Source organism: Notolepis coatsorum, assembly GCF_963971535.1.
Source record: "Notolepis coatsorum genome assembly, chromosome: 12".
NCBI lineage: Eukaryota > Metazoa > Chordata > Actinopteri > Aulopiformes > Paralepididae > Notolepis > Notolepis coatsorum.
In genome coordinates, this window is record NC_140176.1 from 48,706,528 (window position 1) to 48,729,932 (window position 23,405).

Consider the following 23,405-nt stretch of genomic DNA (forward strand, 5'->3'; position numbering starts at 1 on the left):
ATCTATCTATCTATCTATCTATCTATCTATCTATCTATCTATCTATCTATCTATCTATCTATCTATCTATCTATCTATCTATCTATCTATCTATCTATCTATCTATCTATCTATCTATCTATCTATCTATCTATCTATCTATCTATCTATCTATCTATCTATCTATCTATCTATCTATCTATCTATCTATCTATCTATCTATCTATCTATCTATCTATCTATCTATCTATCTATCTATCTATCTATCTATCTATCTATCTATCTATCTATCTATCTATCTATCTATCTATCTATCTATCTATCTATCTATCTATCTATCTATCTATCTATCTATCTATCTATCTATCTATCTATCTATCTATCTATCTATCTATCTATCTATCTATCTATCTATCTATCTATCTATCTATCTATCTATCTATCTATCTATCTATCTATCTATCTATCTATCTATCTATCTATCTATCTATCTATCTATCTATCTATCTATCTATCTATCTAACACAGGAAGGCCTGCTATGTCCGAAGATGTCCATCATGGCTCTTTCTTTCCTTTGTGCATTCACTTACTTTTAACTTACGTATTGATAAGGGGGAAAAACATGCTCATCTACATACTGCACTGCCAGGTGACACTGGTAGATAACGCCGTAGCACTTGATGCAGATTTGCGACTGCATGTGTCGAGGGGGGGTGTCTTGCTGAGGTCAGGGTTGGTGTCATTGCCGTCAGCGAGGTCAGGAAGTGCCAGGAGATCCTCCACCTCAGGGGGGCGGGACAGGGCTTGAATTCCTGGGTGGAGACAGACTTTGGGAACACTTGTCCTGTGGCATCTAGGATACGGCCCTGTGGCCATGTGGTTCTCACGCAGTAGGATGGTGAGTAAAGGTCCTTCCCAGGCTTCATCCCCGGGGTCTACAGCGGTGAACAAGTTGAAAAATATACATGTCGAAATCTCACCGTCTCGGTGTGTGACAGCTTGTTCGTGGAGATGGAAAGACGTGAAAAAACCTCACGCATGAATTATTTCTAGCATAGGCGTAGATTTAGGGGGGCAGAGGTCAATTGAGAAGAGGATAATTGGTCCCTCTAAAAAAAAATATAGCTAATATGAAGGACAATATATCCTTCTTACCTGCAACTATATACTAACCAACAATTTCAGACAGCCCTACCGGACCACCTCTCATAAAAGTACACCAGTACCTGGGCGGCTAGGTGGTGTAGTGGGCAAGGCACTCGCCACCAACGCAGGAGACGCTGGGTTCGAGCCCAGCTCTCGGCGTTGCTACCAGCTTGGCTGGTCGTTCATACTAACACAATTGGCAGTGTTAGGGGTGGGAAAGCTGGTGGGTGGGTCCTGGTCCTGGTCCAGCGACTCCTACAGTTCGGTCGGGGCACCTGCTCAGCGAGGAAAGGATCTAAGGGGGGTAGTGTGATCCTTCCACACGTTACATCCTCTCAGTGAGAGTCCACTCTGCCAGGTGAAAAGAAGTGGTGGGCTGGGTACACGTGTGTCGGAGGAAGCATGTGATAGCCTCCACTCTCCCAGACCGACTGTAGGGGGTAGGTGCGCAGCGACCAGGAAGGGGATTGGGAATTGGCATAACGACTAACATTGGAATGGGAGAAAAACGGAGGAAAAAGGAGGGGGGAAAAGTACACCAGTACATGCAGGAGGACCACCAGCCCCCCCCCCCCTCCACCTGCTTAAAGTGTTCCCCTCCCATGTTGAAACCAAACCCTTGATTTCTAGTGCATCTGTTATTTGTTTTACAAAACCAAATTTTACATATATGATAAGATAAGATATTCCTTTATTGATCCCCTTGGGGAAATTCAGGCATCATAGCAGCATGGGGTGGGGGGAGGGGAGGTACAGGTACTCCCACACATCAGATAAGCTTCTACTGAATGATGACAACGATGAAGATGATGATAATGATGTTGATGATGATGATGGTGACGATGATGATGATGATGACAACAACGACTTCATGTTGTACGGTGTTGTACGACAGTAGTCTCTCCTTGATTGGGCTAATTATGTTCAAAGTCTAAAGGGGAATGCCACCCACTTTAAGATTTCACATAATGTTCTCCCTGTGGCCCCAGAACAGTTCAGTCAGAGTCGACTTGTCGCCTGCTCCCTCCTAAAGATAAAGAAATCAAGTCACCTGAATGTAAAATCTGGGGCTGCTCCCGTAGACAAAGAACTAAGGCTTTGTTTTGCGATAAAATACTGAGTTGTCACACTCGAATGACGTTTATATTCTCATTCACACACGTGTTTTACGGGCCAATAAAGTCAGAGACCCATTCATTGTCCACGGAGCAGCTCGCATTTTTATACCCAAGTGACGGGACAGAATGGAGGGTTCTCTCTCCGGTTTCTAGCTTGATGAGAGAGGTGCATGGTCACAAACAGGAACTGTCCTGGGGCACGGAAATAGCATATCCGAATTCTTAAAATGGGTACCATTCCTCTTTGAAGCTGCACTATGTAATTTCGAACCTCTGACAAGTCAAAATAGACTGTCCCAAGAGGAAGACTGGAACACACTGTGAAGCTGTGAGTTATCTACCCTCCCACATTTACAACACGCTTTCTAAAGGTCTTTTTATTTTATCTGTGTTGAGATAATAAACAGGTTCTATGCATTTGTAATGAATTACTTTTCCCCAAACTACATAGCAAAGCTTTAAGTTGGCATCAAATGACACCAAGGACTCCCAGGAGAGCACAACGCGGACAGATGATGTTCGATATAGATGGGAGTTGGAGGCCAAAGCTGTGTTTTTTATGACACATTATCTGTCATATCGTGCAGAAGACCGCGGGCCTGTGACAGCGTTCACATTATCAAGGTTGATTATTATGTAATCCCTGCAGATCCAGCCGTGGTGACCTTCTGTCGCTTTTATTGACCACCATTAAAGATTTATGTCTTGTTGTTTGCCGTGCTTGCAGGTCTGCCGGCTTTGCACAGGCGTTACCATAGATCATTTTTCCACAGAGTCAGGTAATCAGGAAGAGGGAGAAAAGGGGGACTTTGCTCACAAATGCATTACGGTGTGTGTGTGTGTGCGTGCGTGCGTGCGTGCGTGCGTGCGTGTGTGTGTGTGTGTGTGTGTGTGTGTGTGTGTGTGTGTGTGTGTGTGTGTGTGTGTGTGTGTGTGTGTGTGTGTGTGTGTGTGTGTGTGTGTGTGTGTGTGTGTGTGTGTGTGTGTGAGTCTTGTGATGTAGTGGAAACGCTTCTGATTGTCACCGGGAATCAACGCAGCTTCTCTGACTCCTCCAAGGTAACCTTCTGATTGATTAAAATAATAGGTGGTACGAAATCAAATGTCTCGATCGTCCCAATAGTCAATAGATAGCGTGGACTTTGATCTGATTTTATCTCTGCATACTGTACATTAACTCACTGCTTTGTGTTGTTGTTGTTGTTTGGGGCGTGTACAATATTGCTTCGTCTGAAATCATCAGATTATTTGTTGGCTACTTTGCAAAATGTCTTGCTTTCCTGGTACTGGATGATGCATGTTCTGCCCTTTATGTTGTTTCCTGGAAAATGTGGGGTTAGAGAAATAGCTTTTCAGTGGTTATGATTCTGGTAAATATAATCAGAAGGACCTAGAGAACAGGAGAAGAGGCCATTTCCTGCTGTTCTTGAATGACAGCTGATGTTCTGCAACAAGCCTTTATCCTCTTAGTGCATTGCATCTACTATCCTATAATGATATTTTTCTAATCATCCTCTTCATACAAACCAGGAGATTTGGTTCTATACTGTACTGAGAAGTGCTGTGACGTGATTGGCCATGGAAGTGAAGAGCATCTTGAGGCGCAGCCAGTCCCTGTGGAGTGTCCCCTCGTCGGACGACAAGCCCATATGGACGGAGGCGGCACTTAGGGACAAGAAGACATCCGTCTCCCAGCTTGTCGCAAGGTGAGAGACATCATCTTTATCACCCTATCTGGCTGCACGATGTAACTGCTGATCAGGGTACATATTCAACTGTGGGGAGTGCTGGTCTAGTCAGCGTCCATCTGTCAGATTGAAGACATAGTGTTCCTGGCCACAGACCCCAGATTAGCATTCCTATACTCTGACCAGGAACACTATGTCTTCATGGCCTTATTAAATCTAACATTAGCTTTCCCACTTTGTGAGAGACTTTGTGAATTTAGGCCCAGGTGATGTGTATACTGTTACTCAGTGAGCGTGTTAAAACAATACTTTGTATGTTGAACAGATATCAAACCACGGTGGAAGTAAGCACTTCCATCGAAGTCACCTCGTCGAATTATGTGGAGCCAATGAAGCTAAAGCAAGTACAACAAGAGGTAACCTACAATTATATTATGACATTTTTCACCCTTAAACACAATTCGGGGGCGACAGTGGCTAGGGTGGTAGAGCGGTCGTCTTGTAATCAGAAGGTTCCCGGTTCGATTCCAGCTCGGCAGCATGTCTAAGAGTCCATGAGCACGACACTTAACCCCTAACTGCTCCCGATGAGCAGGTTGGCACCTTGCATGGTCTCCTCCGCCATCAGTGTGTGAAAGAATGGGTGAATGTGAGGCATAAGTTGCAAAGCGCTTTGAATAAAAGCGTTATATATATAAAAAATAAAAAAGCAGTCCATTTACCACTATTCAATTCAATCTGATGCAAACCAGTCAGTACAGTCACAGACAAACACAGCACACGGTATCTTCATTCCATCTTCAGATAACCCTACCGTCTACAACCACCTCGTCCTCTCTGCACGGGAGCGGTCTGCTGGAGGCCAAACCAGCCTGTAAACTGGAGTCTCTGTTGAGGAGAAACGATGAGCGAGAGGAGCACTTTCAGGCCAAGAGCAACCTGACCCGCAGCAAGTCCCTGAGCAGCCTGCACCACAACGGCGGAGGAGGCATAGGGTCCCTGAAGGCTCTGTTTGAGTCAAAGGCCGACGCGCCGCGCGCAGTGAGGACCGCTTCAAGAGCCGCGGGCCATGTTTCTCCCTCCAAGACGGCCGCTGCCGCGCCTGCGGTCAACGGGAAGGTGGAGGAGGAGAGATGGGCGCCGCCAGGGAAGCAGAGCGTCCTGACACCAGCCGCTGTTGCTGCTCCTCCGGCTACGGACTCTAACGCGAAAGACGAGGAGGTCAAGCTGAAGGTATATGCTTGTCGTTGGGCTTAAAAGGGAATACTGCTTCATTTAACGCCTCACCTGTTATCATGGCCTTGACCGTATGGGTGTGAATTACAACAAGTGCAAAAAAACAGCTGCAACCTTTTAACGATAGGCCACTCCCATTGCCACACCCCCTTTTAGCCAATTGGCATGAACACACACACATACGCACACACCTTCACAGACACACAGACACACACACACACACACACACACACACACACACACACACACACACACACACACACACACACACACACACACACACACAGACACACTTGACCTCCATGACCAATTTCAGCCCCTTGGGGCGAAACCTGTGGCCGCTAGGGGGTGGGGACATTTTTGTGGACCAACAGAGTGAGCAATAGAGCTGCTGGTCGCAGCTAAAAACACATACATCAAGAACTCAGAAGTAAATTCTATATCAAGCAGAGAATCAAAACTGTGATATCTCTGGGTATAGGTTTTGTGAGTTCTGAAATGTAGTGGTATTCCCTTTTTTCATATTGTAGTCACTGATTTGAGTTATTGTAATATTACAGCTTGTCTTAACAGCAGTGAACAATAAGCATGTTGTCTCTGACCAGGTGGTGAAGAAGACCAGAGAAGAGAGGAGAAAAACCATAGGTGGGATTGATTTTGAACAGATCACAGCAGTTCAACCTGGTGAGTGTCACTAACACTGTCTTCTGAATCATTATTCTAACAACAACAAATGCACACATCCATCGGCCTCCAAAGAGTTGTTGAAATGTTCTCCCTTGGTGTCTCAAGTCAGGATATATATATATACGTTATGCTGTATATATCACAGTTAAAAACAATAACGGTTATGAAAAAGTCACATATTTCCATTATCGTCACTACCATGATTAAAGGAACACGCCAGCATTATGGGAGATGTGTTTACCGTCTAAGATAGATACCAATCTCCTCTCTGTGCATTCAGTAGAAAGATATCTGACTGCAAGCTAGCCTAGTTTAGCACAAATGAATGGAAACACATACAGATTATCTAGCCTAGATTAAGACTCCGGGAGAGGTGTTTTTGGCCAACAGCTAGGCTAGCTGGTCCGTATCCTTTAACCCTTTCACTACCAAACTACCAAAGGGGTTAACCCTTTCACTGCGACAATACAGAAGGTTAAGCCTTTCACTGCCACATGACAAAGGGTTAACCCTTTCACAACCACACTACAGAAGGTTAACCGTCTGTAGTGTGGCAGTGAAAGGGTTAACCTTCTGTAGTGTGGTAGTGAAATGGTTAAGCAAGCTAAATAATGGACATCAACATAGTCTAGTTCTGTTTTCATTTGTTGTTCTGCTCATGCTAGCTTACAAGGGGGAGTACCTCTCACGTCTGCTCCTGGCCTTGAGGTGAGCCCAGTCCCTCTCACTCAGTCAGAAGGACCAGGAGTCATGGTGGAGAGAGTACATTAGAAACATGTACCTCTTAACCTGTGCCCCCAAAATTGGCCATTTTAGTTTAATTTTTTGAGGACTGCATACTTTTTTTTGCAAACCAAAACAACATACTTTATACTTATAGCACATATGAGCCTGGTCTCTTTTGACAGATGATATTCTGAAGTTTCTGATTCCAGAAAGACAATTCACTTTTAAGAGGATGCAGACCTGAGAAAGACTTTCGTCTTGTTTCCATCAGGGTCCCCCATTTTCAATTCATCATATGACACACACGACATACAGATAGACAGTACTGCTACATCTATAATGAAATAGAGTAACATAGGTCTGAACTTGAGTTGTAGAAAAACTTGTTACTCAAGTTTTTCTGTAGTAGTTAGTAGTCCAGAGGTATTTCCCCAGAAGGGGGTATGGCTTACATGTCCATACGGACCCATAGCCTGAAGCCTTATACATGTCCAAATTTTATAAAGATCCATTCAGAAATGAGTGATTAGGAGTGACTTTGGTAAACTGTGTACAAAAGAAAAACCTGTTTTTGCTCGTTTACACAGACTGGATATTCATATCACATTAATCACTCTTTCACAGCATTAATGTGTTGCTTGTGAGATAACAGTGTCATAAAAATCATATAACGACAAATTGAATGGTGTGCTGCTGATTGTGACCCACACGCATTTATGTATTTTATAATACCACCGTATACCACCGTCAGTGCCCACCTGTCCCCGGACCTGTCCCCAGACCTGAGTTTGAGAAACACAGATTACATTACTGACTCATGGATGTGTTATAAATGTGTTATGACACTGTTGCTTCACAAGCATAACACCTTAACAGACGAGTAAGGGATATGTTACGAGCATCCGGTTAATGTGAATCATGACGTTGTCAAACCGTTATATATAATATATGTGCTCATATCCGCACACGCCTAGTTCAGTTACTGAGTGGTCTTCCTGCCCCTGAATGACCTCAGACCGGGTGACCAACTGTACTGGTAAACACACTCTGACATCACAGAGAAGCGTACACTGAGGAAGGTGGGGGGGGGGGGTAGCCGGATGGAGGAAGGGGAGGAAGACGAGGAGAGGTTACCGGCACGGTGACACTGTGTACGAGGCGGTGATTGACTCAGCCTGCTGGTGGGAACTGTTGCAGGGCCAGGACTCAGGAGCTGCAGGACCAGAATAGCTCGCCTGCTCCCCAAGTCCAGCATGAGAGTGTGAGGATGACAAGGTCAGCTGTCACTGGGACAGAGAGAGAGAGAGAGAGAGAGAGAGAGAGAGAGAGAGAGAGAGAGAGAGAGAGAGAGAGAGAGAGAGAGAGAGAGAGAGAGAGAGAGCGAGAGAGACTTTATTTAAAGCCTTCCAGATATGAACCCACAGTAAATAGGAAGCAGAGACGTTCACACAGCTTTGATTCAAGGCACAGGGACAAACAGGAAACAAGGGATTGGAAATAGTTTAACCTCCGTGAGTACACATTTACCTGACCTGCTTTTTAGATTCTGCCTAGAAAGAGCAGCCTGGAAAATGATGTGTGTGTTTGTGTGTTTATGTGTTTGTGTGTGTGCGAGTGGGTCAATCTGAGATATTTTGTTCTCTTCAAATTGTATAAATTATAATGTTATGTTGTGTTGTGAAAGTGTTTTATTTTATATCTGAATAAAGCATTGATTAATGCTTTAGCACATTAACTGCGATGACCCACTCAAGTCAAGATCAATAACAAGATCACGGATCATATCATAGAAAGCTATTGGTTCATACTGTAGTTAGGCACCGCCTCCACTGCCTATTCTTCTCTTTTGATTTACAGTGAGTGGTGTTGAATAATGGATACCGGTGTTTCTTTATTAAACAACTACCTGGTATCTTTCTCTGTGAAGTCAACCCTCTCTGAAGTGAGATTTACCCCTATCCTTTTTTAAATGCATGTCAGCAGACAGGAGAGGGGAGTGGAGTCAGGTGTCAAGCACTGCGACTCCACAAGTGGTACATTTATAACTCAGACTGCATGGCAGCTGCTAATGGGTTTGCTTAGAAAGTCTAATGACGATTGACAGAAAATCTGTAACAATTATCACAACATGCGCCAGTTGTAGCCAGAGCCACCGTGTGATATGAAGGCCGGGCTGTAATTGTTTAACGGGTATGTTTAATCGGCGTCTTCAACGCTCTGTCGAGGTGAAACCATTTATGTTGACAAGCTCACAACTCTCTTGTCACACGAGGGCAGTTTCCTAAAATACTCAAGTTTCTATTCTGCGCAGCTGCCTTTTGTCTTTGATTTGCAGCGCACTACATCCTTTGACAGTCGGTCTAGAGACAGAGCAAGACAAAAAGGGATGCCTAATAAATCACGGCGTTTATATCAAAAACCCATTGCACTGAAATATGATAGTATTCATTTCATTACCGTAGCTCACACTGACAGTCAATTAAGTGGCAAACACACAGAGCACCAAGTGTCATAAAAGTGTGTGAATCGCAGCCCTGGTTTTAAAGTCCCCTAAACAACGTCTCCGTCTAATGCCTCTGCAGATGATAAGAGGAGGTCGATCGCAGACTTCCGGGACACATCCTTCGGTCAGACGAGGGACAGAGTGTCTGTCAGAGCCATATCAGCTCTATATCTGTCCAAGGTGGCAGCGGCAGAACCAGGAAACAGCGTTTTAAAGCCAGTTAGTAGTTGTTGTCTCTTCTTCTTCTTCTTCTTCTTCTTCTTCTTCTTCTTCTTCTTCTTCTTCTTCTTCTTCTTCTTCTTCTTCTTCTTCTTCTTCTTCTTCTTCTTCTTCTTCTTCTTCTTCTTATCTTGTGATGTATATATTTTACAGGGGTGAAAAGTAACTAAAAGTACTTTTACTCGAAGACTACATTGCCCTGTAGAAGCTAACCACAGTAACAAAACAAAAAATTCTAAATTGAATTATTAGTGAAATTGAACTTCTTAATATCTGTTTTTATCTTGTGACAAAGTTTCAGAGTTCAATCTTGCTCTGTTTTAGAGAAAAGGGGTATACGGAATTGCAGTAACTACAAAATCACTGGATAGTTGAAGAACTTTAAAGCCATTTTTCTCAGTTACTGCCGTTAGCTTCTGCAGGACAATTATTTGAGTAACAACAGTTTTGAGTATTTCCATTTTTGGGAACCTTTATGCTTTTATACATTTCAAAAGGAAATACTGTATTCTGTTTACGACATTATATTTTTCTGAACCCTGTTGAAGAAAAAGTGTTTTGGACACAAAAGATGTGATAAATCTATGAAAATTATACACTTTCGGTGTTGACAACTATAAGAGGACGTAATGAGAGCATAAATGGGCCACTAACCACTTGATTATTACCTGTAAAGGTAAATTCAGTGATGACTGAACACTTTGAAATACAATCACTTTCATATTAATGAAATGAATTCATTGGAATTCTAAATGAAGAGTTTTACTTTTACAAGAGTACAGCCATATCACTATCAGGGTATTTCTACCTTTACTTAAATAAAGGAATTGTGTAATTGTGATGTAGTGTTGGGCCCTGGGGCCATTAGGAGATCTGGCTTGCACAGTGTGAACTAAGACGGGGCTCCACAGGGGTCAAGTATCAAACAGGTTGTCAAATACTTCCCTTCCGTATTAAGATTCATTGACTTCCTAGAAGATTAGAGATATATATATAGAGCAGGGGCAACACAGGCTGTATGTATTTTAGATGGACGGATAGTGAGATGCAATTCTAAAAAATACTCAATTTTAAAAACAATCTTAAATTGTATTCAACACTGTATTTTGTATTTTGTGTTGTTTTGTTTTTTTTGTTTTATGTTTCTTTGCTTGCATGTAATTTTAGCCATCTTAATTGTTAGTTTTATTGTGTATTGTATGTTGAGTACTGGCTTTTAATAATTCTGTTTTGCAATAATTGTTTTGTATGTTTTTTTGTGTGGACCCCAGGAAGATTAGCTGATTGCCATGGCACCAGCTAATGGGGATCCGTAATAAAATCAAATAGTGAGATCCAAAGGTATTTGAACAGCAACACTTTGGGTCCATTTACATGCACATTAATACTCAGATGTTACTCAGGATTTTCATGTAATCCATCTATAAGTTTTGATTTTATTTGATTTTATTTGATTACGGATCCCCATTAGCTGGTGCCATAGCAACCAGCTAGTCTTCCTGGGGTCCACACAAAAAAACATACAAAAACAATTATTATTGCAAAAGTCAGTACTCAACACACAATGCATAATGAAACTAACAATTAAGATGGCTAAAATTACATGCAAGCAAAGGAACAGAAAACTAAAAAACAAAACAAAACAAAATACTTTACAGTGTTAAAAACAATTTTAAAACAATGTAAGATTATTTTTTAAAGTGAATCTACCGTAAATGCAGCAGAGGTTTTGAGGCAGGTTATTCCAAAGAGTTAATGCTCTAAAAATAAAAGATCTCCTTAAAGCGTTGGTTTTTGGACCTGGCAATTCAAGCTGTTCAAGTTCAAGTTGGTATATGTAAACATCATATCCTTTTTATATCCCGACTATGAGAAATCACAACGCAGTATAACTGGCCGTTATTAGACAGGGCACTGAGGCCTGTAAACACACATGGAAATACAATAATGTATTATTAATGTATATTGTAATAAATCAGTATTCTATATGTATGTCAACACCTTATCCTGTTTATGGTCAGGTTTTGTCATGTGTGTGTGTGAGTTCCGTTTCCATGGAAATACCCCAAACTGATCCGTTGCGCTTTAACCCCTGAATAAAGTCCCTGTATTACTGCCCAGTGTTCTGCACGGAGATGAGTGGTAGTTAATTATCTCTGGAAGAATGTGCACTTTGAGGTTTCTATTAAAAACACATCATGAATGTTTAATGATAACAAGACAAGCACAAGCTAGAGGCTAATATGTCATGTCGTGCTGGAGGAAGATGTTGCTGGTTTGTTTATGCTTTACACATGAGATAATCAGTACAGTTTTTCCTTTCAGGCACAAGATCAGTCATTTGAACCAGGGAAGAGAGCCAAGCTAACCAAGGTAAGCAAACAGATCATTTTGATTGATACTGTCAAAATATCACAATTTTCACAAGCAGAGGTAACCGCATGCATTTTAACTGTATTTTTGAATCTCCAGGAAATATTTTTGTCACAGTGGTTTAGCTTGCATGATATTTGGTTGTATTTCTGTTTTTAAGATAATAAAAACAACTTCTAACAGCTTCCAACTGAAATGTATTTCCCCAAAAGTATCAATCTTTCATAATATCACTGACCCATATTTATCACATGGAAATTATGTCATTCAAATAACGTCCTCAGAAGAGGAATTCAAATTCATTGATGCTGTAATTATCTTTATTAAGTTCTTTAACCATGTGCACAATATATCATTATGTGCATAACAGATCAGCTTTGTTTGTGTTTGTTTGTGTGTGTGTGTGTGTGCGTGTGTGTGTGTGAAGTGTCCCTTTAACTATAAAAACAGTCAAACGGTATCATACCCTATTCCTGATAATTGTTCAATTGTCTTTGAAGATAAGCATTGCATCATCATCATCGTTGTCATTATCATCATCATAATCTTTTATGTCAACACATAAATGTGATAATGGATACCAATGTGCTTTCTGTGAAAATGATAATTATATACTGCTGATTGCTTTGGACTTGAGTATAATGCTGGTTTGTCTTGGAGTTCAGCTAACCCAATAACACTTGGCATGTGGAATGATTCACAAAGACATCTCGACTGACCTGAGGCAGGAGGTATATGGCTCTGACTTGTGTAAGCATGGTCGTTGGTTTTGCGCATGGTTTTTACTTGAAGGCTTGTTCCCTCCACAACGGGAGACACTGATGAGAATATCCCTATGTGCTCTTCACCTAAGATGGCGGAGGACTCCCACCAAATGAAAAAGAAACCCCTTCGACCTCCTCCACCCAGACCTCAGGCAGTAGCCAGAGACGTCTCCAGGACACACACCCAGCCCTCCATGCCGCCTCAACCCACCAAAGAAATGTTGTACCAACAGCGGCAGAAATGTGAGCTGAGGCGGCTCCTCAAGCACACTCACCCGGAGCTGAAGACCCTAGACGGCGTGGTGGATGAGGAGCTCGCCGAGGTCCTGATCGCAGAGAGCGGGCTGACAGCTGCCGAAACTGGATACGAGGGAGATGTCTTCTCCCGGCGCTTGATATTTGAGAAGAACTGCGCGCAGAGCGACAAAGTGGATCCCCCGACCCCCAGGACGCACACGACAGAGGCGACAGTGGAAAGGGCCGACATGAGGAGAACATCTGCTCTGTTCAAGCAGCCATGGGAGAGCCTTGGAGAGAAGGGGGAGCCAGTGGAGGTTGCAGAAGAAGCTAGTAACACAAACCCTGATCCTAATGTGGATTGTGAGGAAGAAATGGTCAGAATAGACGTTCAGTCTACCAGGAGGATGTTTGAGAGTCAGTGTGTGGACGGCTTCAAACCAAGTCTAGAGATGTCCCAGCAGGGCAAGGTTGTTGTGTCTGAAGATGAGAAGGGGGCGGTGCGCAAACGAAAACAGGCCTTTGAAACGTGCGCCACACAGAAACCACACGGAGGAAACAAAAGCAAGAATCTTCATTCCACGGTTCAGTCGCACAAACTGGATCCGTGTGCCGCTGATGTTGACGTGAGCGCCGAACGCGAGCTCTCTGAAAATCAGCAACATTGGAACAGAGTTTCACCGCAAGATTTAGTGGAACCAGTTGACAATGATTTGATCAAAACTAGCGCTGTTCTTTTCCAAAATAACCCTTTCATCCCAACAAACATAGAAAGGGAACAATCACATGTGTACGGAACAAAAGCCCAAAACAACACCTCAGCCTATGGTGACACAGCGGACGTCAGGGCACTCGAGGACAACCTGGTAGCTAACGTTAAGAACAGAGCGCATTTGTTTGACTCCATGCCGTTCGACCAAATTAAACACCAAAACAAGGAAGATATGGAGACCATGGTGGAGAGCATTAATGAAACCTTGAGTGCTCTGTATCGCTTCAGCGCCCTTCATTCGCAAGGAGCAATCATCGAAGTGAACGAAACCAACCTAGCTAAAAGGGCTAGGTACATGTTATCGCAGAATGGACCTGTGATACAATACAACGACGTGGCTGAGGGGGGAGCACAGAACTTCATACTGCAGCTGTTGCCGAGGGAACGCCTGAAGCCACACGTCAGCTACCTGAAGGAGGACGAGCAGGGGAACGTCCAGCTCACTGTGGTGGATGCGCCCGTCCACCAGCATCACTTCAACGCCAACCGCAACAGGGAGTTTGTGACCGCCAACGTGGCTCAGCTCATCGAGGATATCCTTGACCAAGACAACTCACTGCGAAAGGGAGTGATCCTTCAGGAGGATGCGAACCGGTGCACCGAAGTCACCGTCTACTCCCTCTATTATTACGCTGAAGGAGCTGTGAAGAGATACCATCTGCCACAAGGACATTGTATGGAGCCGGATGAACCAGAAGGCGTGATAGGGGACGACAATAGAATGGACATCGAAGACGTAAAGGGGGACGTCAAATCTACCATAAGCTCCCTTTTGGCTGCTCACGGCCAAACGTACCCAGTATCGACCACCAGACACGAAGACAACATAAAGGGGAATGTGAAATTATTCAGGAGTTGCATTGAAAAAGGAGATTTGGAGTATTTGAAAACTCTCCAGGCAGAGTCCCCAGAGCAGGAACCCTCTCCCAACGAGACTCAAACCGAGGCTGGAGACAACACAGAGTCACATGATCATGAAGATAACCAAACAAAGGGCAGTGATCCGGAGTGGGTCCCGGTGGATGTTAAGAAACTGAAAAGCATGTTTTCTGGGGTATCTGGGAGTTGCATTGAAAAAGGAGATTTGGAGTATTTGAAAACTCTCCAGGCAGAGTCCCCAGAGCAGGAACCCTCTCCCAACAAGACTCAAACGGAGGCTGGAGACAACACAGAGTCACATGATCATGAAGATAACCAAACAAAGGGCAGTGATCCGGAGTGGGTCCCGGTGGATGTTAAGAAACTGAAAAGCATGTTTTCTGGGGTATCTGGGAGTTGCATTGAAAAAGGAGATTTGGAGTATTTGAAAACTCTCCAGGCAGAGTCCCCAGAGCAGGAACCCTCTCCCAACGAGACTCAAATGGAGGCTGGAGACAACACAGAGTCACATTATCACGAAGATAACCAAACAGAGGGCAGTGATCCGGAGTGGGTCCCGGTGGATGTTAAGAAACTGAAAAGCATGTTTTCCGGGGTATCGGCAGATCCAAACTATGCCCTACCAAAACAGATCTTTCACGGAGATGTCCTCCACAGTGCCAGGCCGTCTCATGCTCTCACGTGTCAAAGTATATCACCCGCGAAGAGGGGGTCTTCTACAGAATCTGCCAAGAATATACTCTCTCATGGGCAGGCGGGCGGTAAAGGTTTGTGGAAGGGTGGTGGTGGTGGTGGTCGAGAGCAAGGAAAAGCCCATGACTTTGAAATCGCACCACAGGGGCCACATTCATATATTGAGCCACAGGCAGGTGACACGGTCCACCAAGCTGAGCTAGTTGAGCTGGTAGATGATGATGAAGATGAAATTGCTCACCTCCAAGCTGCGATCGTTAGTCTCCAGCAGGCTACAGCTGAGGCAAAACAGCACCATGCCAGTCAAGTGCTTTCAGAGCAACACGCTACCGCTGTAACAAAAGGTGATATCCAGACTTTGAAAGCCCCTTCAGCTCTAGTGGATTTACCTCAAGTGCAATGCTGTGATTCAGTGTTGAAACCGCCCCCATCGATGGCCTGCATCACCTCAGAAAGCCAACGTGGAAACATAGAGACAAGCTGTGAAGATGTGGTTCCAGAGGTAAAAACGACCTCTGAGGCCTGTAGTGTAGAAGGTCAACAGGACACAGAGGTTGTCCAGAAAGGACACTTAAAAGCTGCCATTAAATCTTTACAGAGCACTGCAACAGAACAGCACCAGGAGGAAAAGGAAGATGTTGTAGGGGGTAGTGTTCAAGCCGCCTTGAATTCCCTGGGGAGATCCAGCGTAAACGTCACAAAAGGGGATTTCAAAGCAGCCATGATATACAGGAACTCTTCTAAATCTCACAAGAAACGTTGTAAAAAGGTAGATGATGTGCCCATTCAAAAGCCAGCTGAAGAAAACGACAGGCCTTTGACTGAACCTCAATCACCTCCCCCTGTAACGTTGAGCCAGCAGGGACAGGTGGCCACAGAAGAGCTGAGTAGTACAGCAACTGCACAGCCGCCCAGCCCAGGTCAAACTACAAACAAACCAGCCGCAGGCTCCTCCTCTGAGCATCAGCAGACTGCACAGCCGCCCAGTCCAGGTCAAACTACAAACAAACCAGCCGCAGGCTCCTCCTCTGAGCATCAGCAGACTGCACAGCTGCCCAGCCCAGGTCAAACTACAAACAAACCAGCCGCAGGCTCCTCCTCTGAGCATCAGCAGACTGGACAGCCGCCCAGCCCAGGTCAAACTACAAACAAACCAGCCGCAGGCTCCTCCTCTGAGCATCAGCAGACTGGACAGCCGCCCAGCCCAGGTCAAACTACAAACAAACCAGCCGCAGGCTCCTCCTCTGAGCATCAGCAGACTGGACAGCCGCCCAGCCCAGGTCAAACTACAAACAAACCAGCCGCAGGCTCCTCCTCTGAGCATCAGCAGACTGGACAGCCGCCCAGCCCAGGTCAAACTACAAACAAACCAGCTGCAGGCTCCTCCTCTGAGCACCAACAGACGGTGTTCATCGTTCCCACTCAAAAGAGCAGTATGCCTGTGGGTCCAAAACTAGCCATCCCCAATAAACCTGACCACTTGAAGGTAAAAGGCAACCAATCAACCGACACAGAGGATCTCACTGAGACAAACCCAGCTATTCCTACTGACAATGAAACACGTTCAAAAGATGTACAACCTCTTCGCCCATTACCCATTATGAGATCAATGTCCTATAAAGATGCGCTTTGCAGAGGCCTGTCACAGACTGATAGTACAGAGTCAAGAGCAAGTTCGCTGGACGCTGAAAAACACCAACACACGAAAGCTACCGACATGTTTGAGGGAATTCCATTACACCAACAGGCCCTGGGTTCTATGGTCACTCCTAATAGTGGAACGAGCAGCAATTCCACTTTAGTGGATGAGAGTAATGTTAGACAGCCACAGGAGAGGAATGTCCCAGAGGACGGACAGTGTTCCCAGAACTGCTCATTTGAGGGGGCCGGGAACGAGACCGATGAAAAGAGTATAGATTTTCACGAAGCTCGTCTGAAATTCGGAGGGAAACCGAGCGTTTCGGCAAAGACTACTCCTGTGAAGCCAAAAAGAGTTAGAATCGCCCTGACAGAAGACCAAAACCAAAAACGCACCTCTGAGAATAATACTTCAATAATACACACACAGGTGGAAGTGGAACCGCAACAAATCACCGGTCCATCAAACAGGAAACCAAACCTCCAAGAGCATCAATTTGACAAAAACAATAAACACAAAGATACGAGACAAGAAAGCAAAGTGGTCATGAGAGAAAAGAAGGTGAGGATGGAGTCAGAGGATGAACGACGACAAAGGCTGTCCGTTCACATGGACGAGATCATCAGAGGGAACATGACGGCGGCCATGGAGATTTTCGATAATTTGAGAGAACAGGAGGAGCTGCGGAATATTCTCACCAAAGTCGAAGAAATTGAACAGGACACAAGCGATGTCAGCGTAAGTTCCCTAAGGACAACATCTGAGAATGTTCCGCCTTGGGTCGTCACCTCTAAACAGAAGAAACAAAAGCAGGCAAAGGTGGAACGCATAGTTGAGAGATCGCCCGTGCAGAGAGAAAAGTCCTCAATGGCACATGTTTTTGGAGACCTTGAGAAAGCCAGTGAGGAGATCATGAACTTGAAGGAGCAGACTCTAGCCAGACTTATGGACATAGAGGAGTCCATAAAGAAGGCCCTCTACTCCGTGTCCACCTTGAAATCAGACTCAGATATTGCCGGTTTGTCTGGCCTGTTTAAAGAGTCCTTAGGGACAGGGCAAGCCTCCCCAACCCCTGGTAATATTAGGACAATTAGCATTGAGTCAAGCAGAACACCTCAGGCATGGGGAAGAGCCGGTGCTCAGAGAGACACAAGTCTTGATCAGACACCAAAGCCGGGGGTAGCTGCAGCAAAACCACCAACTAGTCCTCAGTCCTCGCCGGCCTTTATCTCTATCCAGTCTGCAGCTAGAAAGAAGGATGTATCTCAACCGGTGACACCAGACACGCCAACATGTCCAACCTGCCAGCACAGCCTGAAGACAGATGAGACATTCCTTACAACGAAGACTCTGAAATGCAACAGCGACACAAAAAACAAGAGGAAGGACCCTAGGAAAGGAGGTCAAAAGCAGTCCTCATGCGGCCAGAATAGCCCACTTAACCCTCGTCGCGAAGTCAGCGTACTTGAAGTGAAGACTGTCCCGGAGGGGAGCGGCGTTAAGGGCACCAAGAGAGTCACTGAGAATTACGAGCGGACCGATAACACTGGCAACCGCTTTTTCTCCACTAAAACCTCCACTGTCATGACTCAGTCAGAGACTGCAACCTCGTCTCGGGGTTCGGTAGTGACCAGTCCAGCCTCGCATCAGGTTACCACATATCCAGAGGTCAGGTTACCTGTCAACAAAAAAACATCAACAAAAAAAGTCTGAGGACGCTGCACTGAGTCAATGTCTTCTTATCCATAGAGAGGTGATATGATAAAACATTTGGTGCCGTACCTGTGTTCTTCATATTCTATGTTTTGATTTATTTAGAATATAATATTTTGTAGTTTTCTTTTGTTTTCTTTTTTAGAGTTTCTTATGCTGATAATGTTTTTGTATATACTGAAAGGTATATTTTATGTTTGATTTATTTATTTAGGAGTTTTTATTTAAATTTTCTTCTCTTTTTGAGTTTTCTATTCAAATATTTTTTGAGTTTTTTTATGTAAAATTTGGAAGATTTGTTTTTTGGGGGATTGTATTCTTACTTGTTGACTGCATTTAAAATAAAATATGGATTTTCAGTTTTGTTGTTGCCTTTTGTTTAGAACCCGTTCTTTGGGTGTCCTTCCAGCTTCAGGTGAAGACTGTTGGATTTGTTCAAGCAATCACAGGGGGCAGATATATTTGGAAAAGTCTACTGACTACACAAGCTGTTATCATTACATAAGCATTAATAATAATAATAATAATAATAATAATAATAATAATAATAATAATAATAATAATAATAATAATAATAATAATAATAATAATAATAATAATAATAATAATAATAATAATAATAATAATAATAATAATAATAATAATAATAATAATAATAATAATAATAATAATAATAATAATAATAATAATAATACATCAGATTTATATAGCGCTTACACTATAACACTTTAACAAAACAAACAATACAATACAGTTTTAGTAGAGAAATAAAGAAAAATGTGAGAGGAAGGAGTTCATGGGTTGAAAGCAAGGGTAAAAAGGTGGGTTTTGAGGGCTTGTTTAAATTATGTCTGCATGACGGATATGATTGGGAAGGGCGTTCCAGAGGGTGGGGGCAGCTGGAGCGAAGGTCAGCAATTAATTAGCAGTAATTAAAGTGTTTCGTACCTTGTGTGGCTGATGCACTGTGGCCTGTTGCCTCTAGTGGAATGTGGAGACAGTAAAGTGTGTGTGTGTGTGTGTGTGTGTGTGTGTGTGTGTGTGTGTGTGTGTGTGTGTGTGTGTGTGTGTGTGTGTAGGACAGAGTAAGATAATTACAAGTTTCGCATCCACAGCTGTGATTCTAGAATCTACATAATAATAATAATGCAGGACCTGTCACAGAGGTCTTTATTCGGCATGCAACGACACTCAATGTTTTAGCGGCACACACAGTGGTTCGTTTTTAACACACACACACCGGAACACACACGCATGCATTGTCTTTTAGGATCGCCGATGCGATACTCCTCTGTGCTTAACCCATCCCGTCGTCCTTCCCCCCAAGGGCAGCCGGGAGCAGACGAGGGCTGTGGCGTGAGCCACGCCCGGGGACCATCCAAGTGCTCCTGCCCGTCTGCGTGTAGTCTTTTACCAACAAACTTGCAGTTCCGCGTTCGGGTTCTGCGATCTGATTGGGCACTGACGTACGCTCTCTCTACGCTCAAACAGTGCGTTACGCTAGTTCTGCCTCTAACCTCTAACAGCCTGCAGCCTGCTAGCATTATCCAATTCATATCAATCGAAATAACGTATTGTTTTCATCTCTCTATATTAACGTGATTCCATCAACACAACATAAATGTTCAAAACACGACAAGACAGTTTGCACCACTTCCCACGGTTCTCTGCACTTATTCTACCGGTAGTGCGGTAGTTGTTGCCACGGTATTGGGTCTTTGGGTGAATACTTCATTGGCGAGCCCCAGGCCACCGTCCCGCGAGCCCCACGGGACGAGACCAGGTAGAATTTTAGGTGCACAGGAAACAAGTCTTGCGGGACGGTGGCCTAGGGCTCGCGGGGCGGTGGTCTGGGGCTCGTGGGACGGTGGCCTAGGGCTCGCGGGGCGGTGGTCTGGGGCTCGCGGGACGGTGGCCTGGGGCTCGCGGGACGGTGGCGTGGGGCTCGCGGGACGGTGGCGTGGGGCTCGGGGGGTGGTGGTCTGGGGCTTGCGGGACGGTGGCCTGGGGCTCACGGGGCGGTGGTCTGGGGCTCGCAGGACGGTCCACACACCGCTATCAGTGTTCTTCTTCCCCGCCAATGAAGTATTCACCCAAAGACCCAATACCGTGGCAACAACTACCGCACTACCGGTAGAATAAATGCAGAGAACCGTGGGAAGTGATGCAAACTGTCTTGTTGTGTTTTGAACATTTATGTTGTGTTGATGGAATAACGTTAATATAGAGAGATGAAAACAATACGTTATTTCGATTGATATGAATTGGATAATGCTAGCAGGCTGCAGGCTGTTAGAGGTTAGAGGCAGAACTAGCGTAAGGCACTGTTTGGGCGTAGAGAGAGCGTACGTCAGTGGCCAATCAGATCGCAGAACCCGAACGCGGAACTGCAAGTTTGTTGGTAAAAGACTACACGCTGCCCGTCTTCGTCACGGACGCGACAGCGTTAGCGATCTGTTGTTGTGCATGTCTGTCCATTGGGTTTCTCTTATCGGGAGGGGGGGACCCTTGCGAGCATGGGGAGAACATGCAAACTCCACACAGCCTGGGAGATCACCCACCTGGGTACCTGGCATCGGGGAACCCTGGGACCTTCTTGTGAGGCGACAGTGTTACCACTACGATGGCTACATTATAGCTTGTAGTCATATTGTGATGTTTTGTTATATATAACATTTAGCATTGTTGTATTTTCCCCATCAGTTTCAATCACCTGCTCAGGACATGTGCTCGGCCTGCTTGAAACCGGTTTATCCAATGGAGAAAATGACTGCAGACAAATTAGTTTTTCACAAAAACTGTTTCTGCTGTAAACACTGTAAGAAAAAGCTAAGGTGAGATTGTTTACAAAAAAATCTACCAAAAGATTCTCCTGGAATTGTTGATATCTAATTCACTCCTTGATCAATTTACCAGCCAAATAAAAAATAAATGCATGACAAAGTAATTACATTCTTTCCCAAATTAAAGTAATTCTAAGCCAACGGATAGACATAGGATATTGTAGATGTGCAATTCACTTCAAACCAATTAAACAAACCAATCACTTTCAACCTATAGCTTTTCCTGCCAACACTGGTATATATAGTATTCATGAATATATTTATGATAAAAAATAAATATATATATATATATATATATATATATATATATATATATATATATATATATATATATATATATATATATATATATATATATATATATATATATATATATATATATATATATATTACTTACTTACGCCTATTGCTCCTTTTTGGGGAGCATAGGCCGTCGACAACAGTTCGCCATATATAGTTGATTATAATTATTTTTATGAATTAGTCAAACTAATCGACTAGGAGGAGGGAACCTTATGGCCTCTATAGCGAACCTATAAATATATATCTATAAATACATGTGGTTCTGTAACTGACAGAGTCTTTTCCATTGTAGCATACGCAGTTATACACCTCTGTATGGGGAGTTCTACTGCATATTTCATTACCAGCAGCTGTTCAGAAGGAAAGGGAATTATGATGAGGGCTTTGGTCACACGCAACACAAGGACCGCTGGCGTCTGAAGAGCACCACTGACTCAGGGATGGAGGAGTCTGAGGCATAGAGGCTCTTCCTAGAGGCTCTTCCAATGACTACACTGCAGGTCAGTACTAGTACTGTATGACACAACAATGACATCTGACCTTTTAATAGAGGTGCCCTGAAATCAGCATTGGGTATCAGCCCAATACCAAACTGAGGGTACTTGGTGTTGATGAAGGCCAGGAAATTAGTTACTATCACAATGGTATTAGATGATAATCAAATACTGTATGTGTATCTTAATAAGATAATATTAGAGGGCGGCTACGTGGCGTAGTGGGGAAGGCGCTCGCCACGAAATGCTGGAGACGCTGGGCTCGTCAGTTCGAGCCCAGCGCTCCACATTTGCTTTCAGTTTAGCTGGTCGTCCGTACTAATACACATTGGCCGTATTAGGGGGTGGGAAACTGATGGGTGGGGATCGGGCGTTGTGGACAGCGACTCCTACAGGTGGGTTGGTGCGCCTGCGCAGTAGAATCAGGAAAGTGTCGGGGGCAGCGTGAGCCTCCCACGCGTTACTCCTCGCCACTGAGAGATCGAGCTGCGCAGGTGAAAATATGCGACTGCTGTTACCTCAAGTACCGGAGGGGACTTGTGCTATGTATGACTTAGTCCACATTGCAGCCGGCTTGTGGGAGGCAAGAAACAGCGTCCGTGACAGGGGAGGGTTGAATTGGATTATACGAAATTGGGATGGGAGAAAATATAGAAAAAATGGGAGAAAAAGTGTATATATAAAAAATAATAATAATAAGATAATATTAGATAAGATATTCCATTATTGATCCCCTTGGGGAAATTCGGGTATCATAGCAGCATGGAGGAGGGGAGGTACAGGTATGGGCAGGGTAATAGTAGAAATACATAAATATAGGCTGAGAGGAGGATGAGGGTATGCCCTATCGGTTATATTATACGTTACAATAAATATAGGCAATAAAGAATTAGAATCTGAATATATACTACGAGTAAGAGTAAAAGTAAACAGTATACACAAGGTGCAGGATACACAAGGTACCTTAACATATCTTTCATTTACGTTTGAAAATACAATGGGGTTTGGATTTGATTAGATTAGAAGTTAATAATGTAAGTGTCTGTATAAGATTGCTTTCTCACTGAATTTTCTACAGAAGATAGTAATGGTAAAGAATTATCACTATCAAGGAGACCCAGTCCTCTGCAAGTAGTAATACTTGTTCAGCAAACACTGGTAGAGGTGCACCTCTGTTGCCTGTAGTAAAGGATAAAAGCGTCAGCTAAATTACTAAATGTAATTGTCCCTATAATGATCATGTTTTCTTGTGTTCCCAGCTGACATGATGGTGACTCTACTCCCTCAGACTCGGGCATCGCTGGTTTATCAAGACTGAACATTAAGAAAATCAGCAGTCAAGCGGATCTATAAGATACCTCAACAAGATGCACTGAGGCACCCATAAAGTTG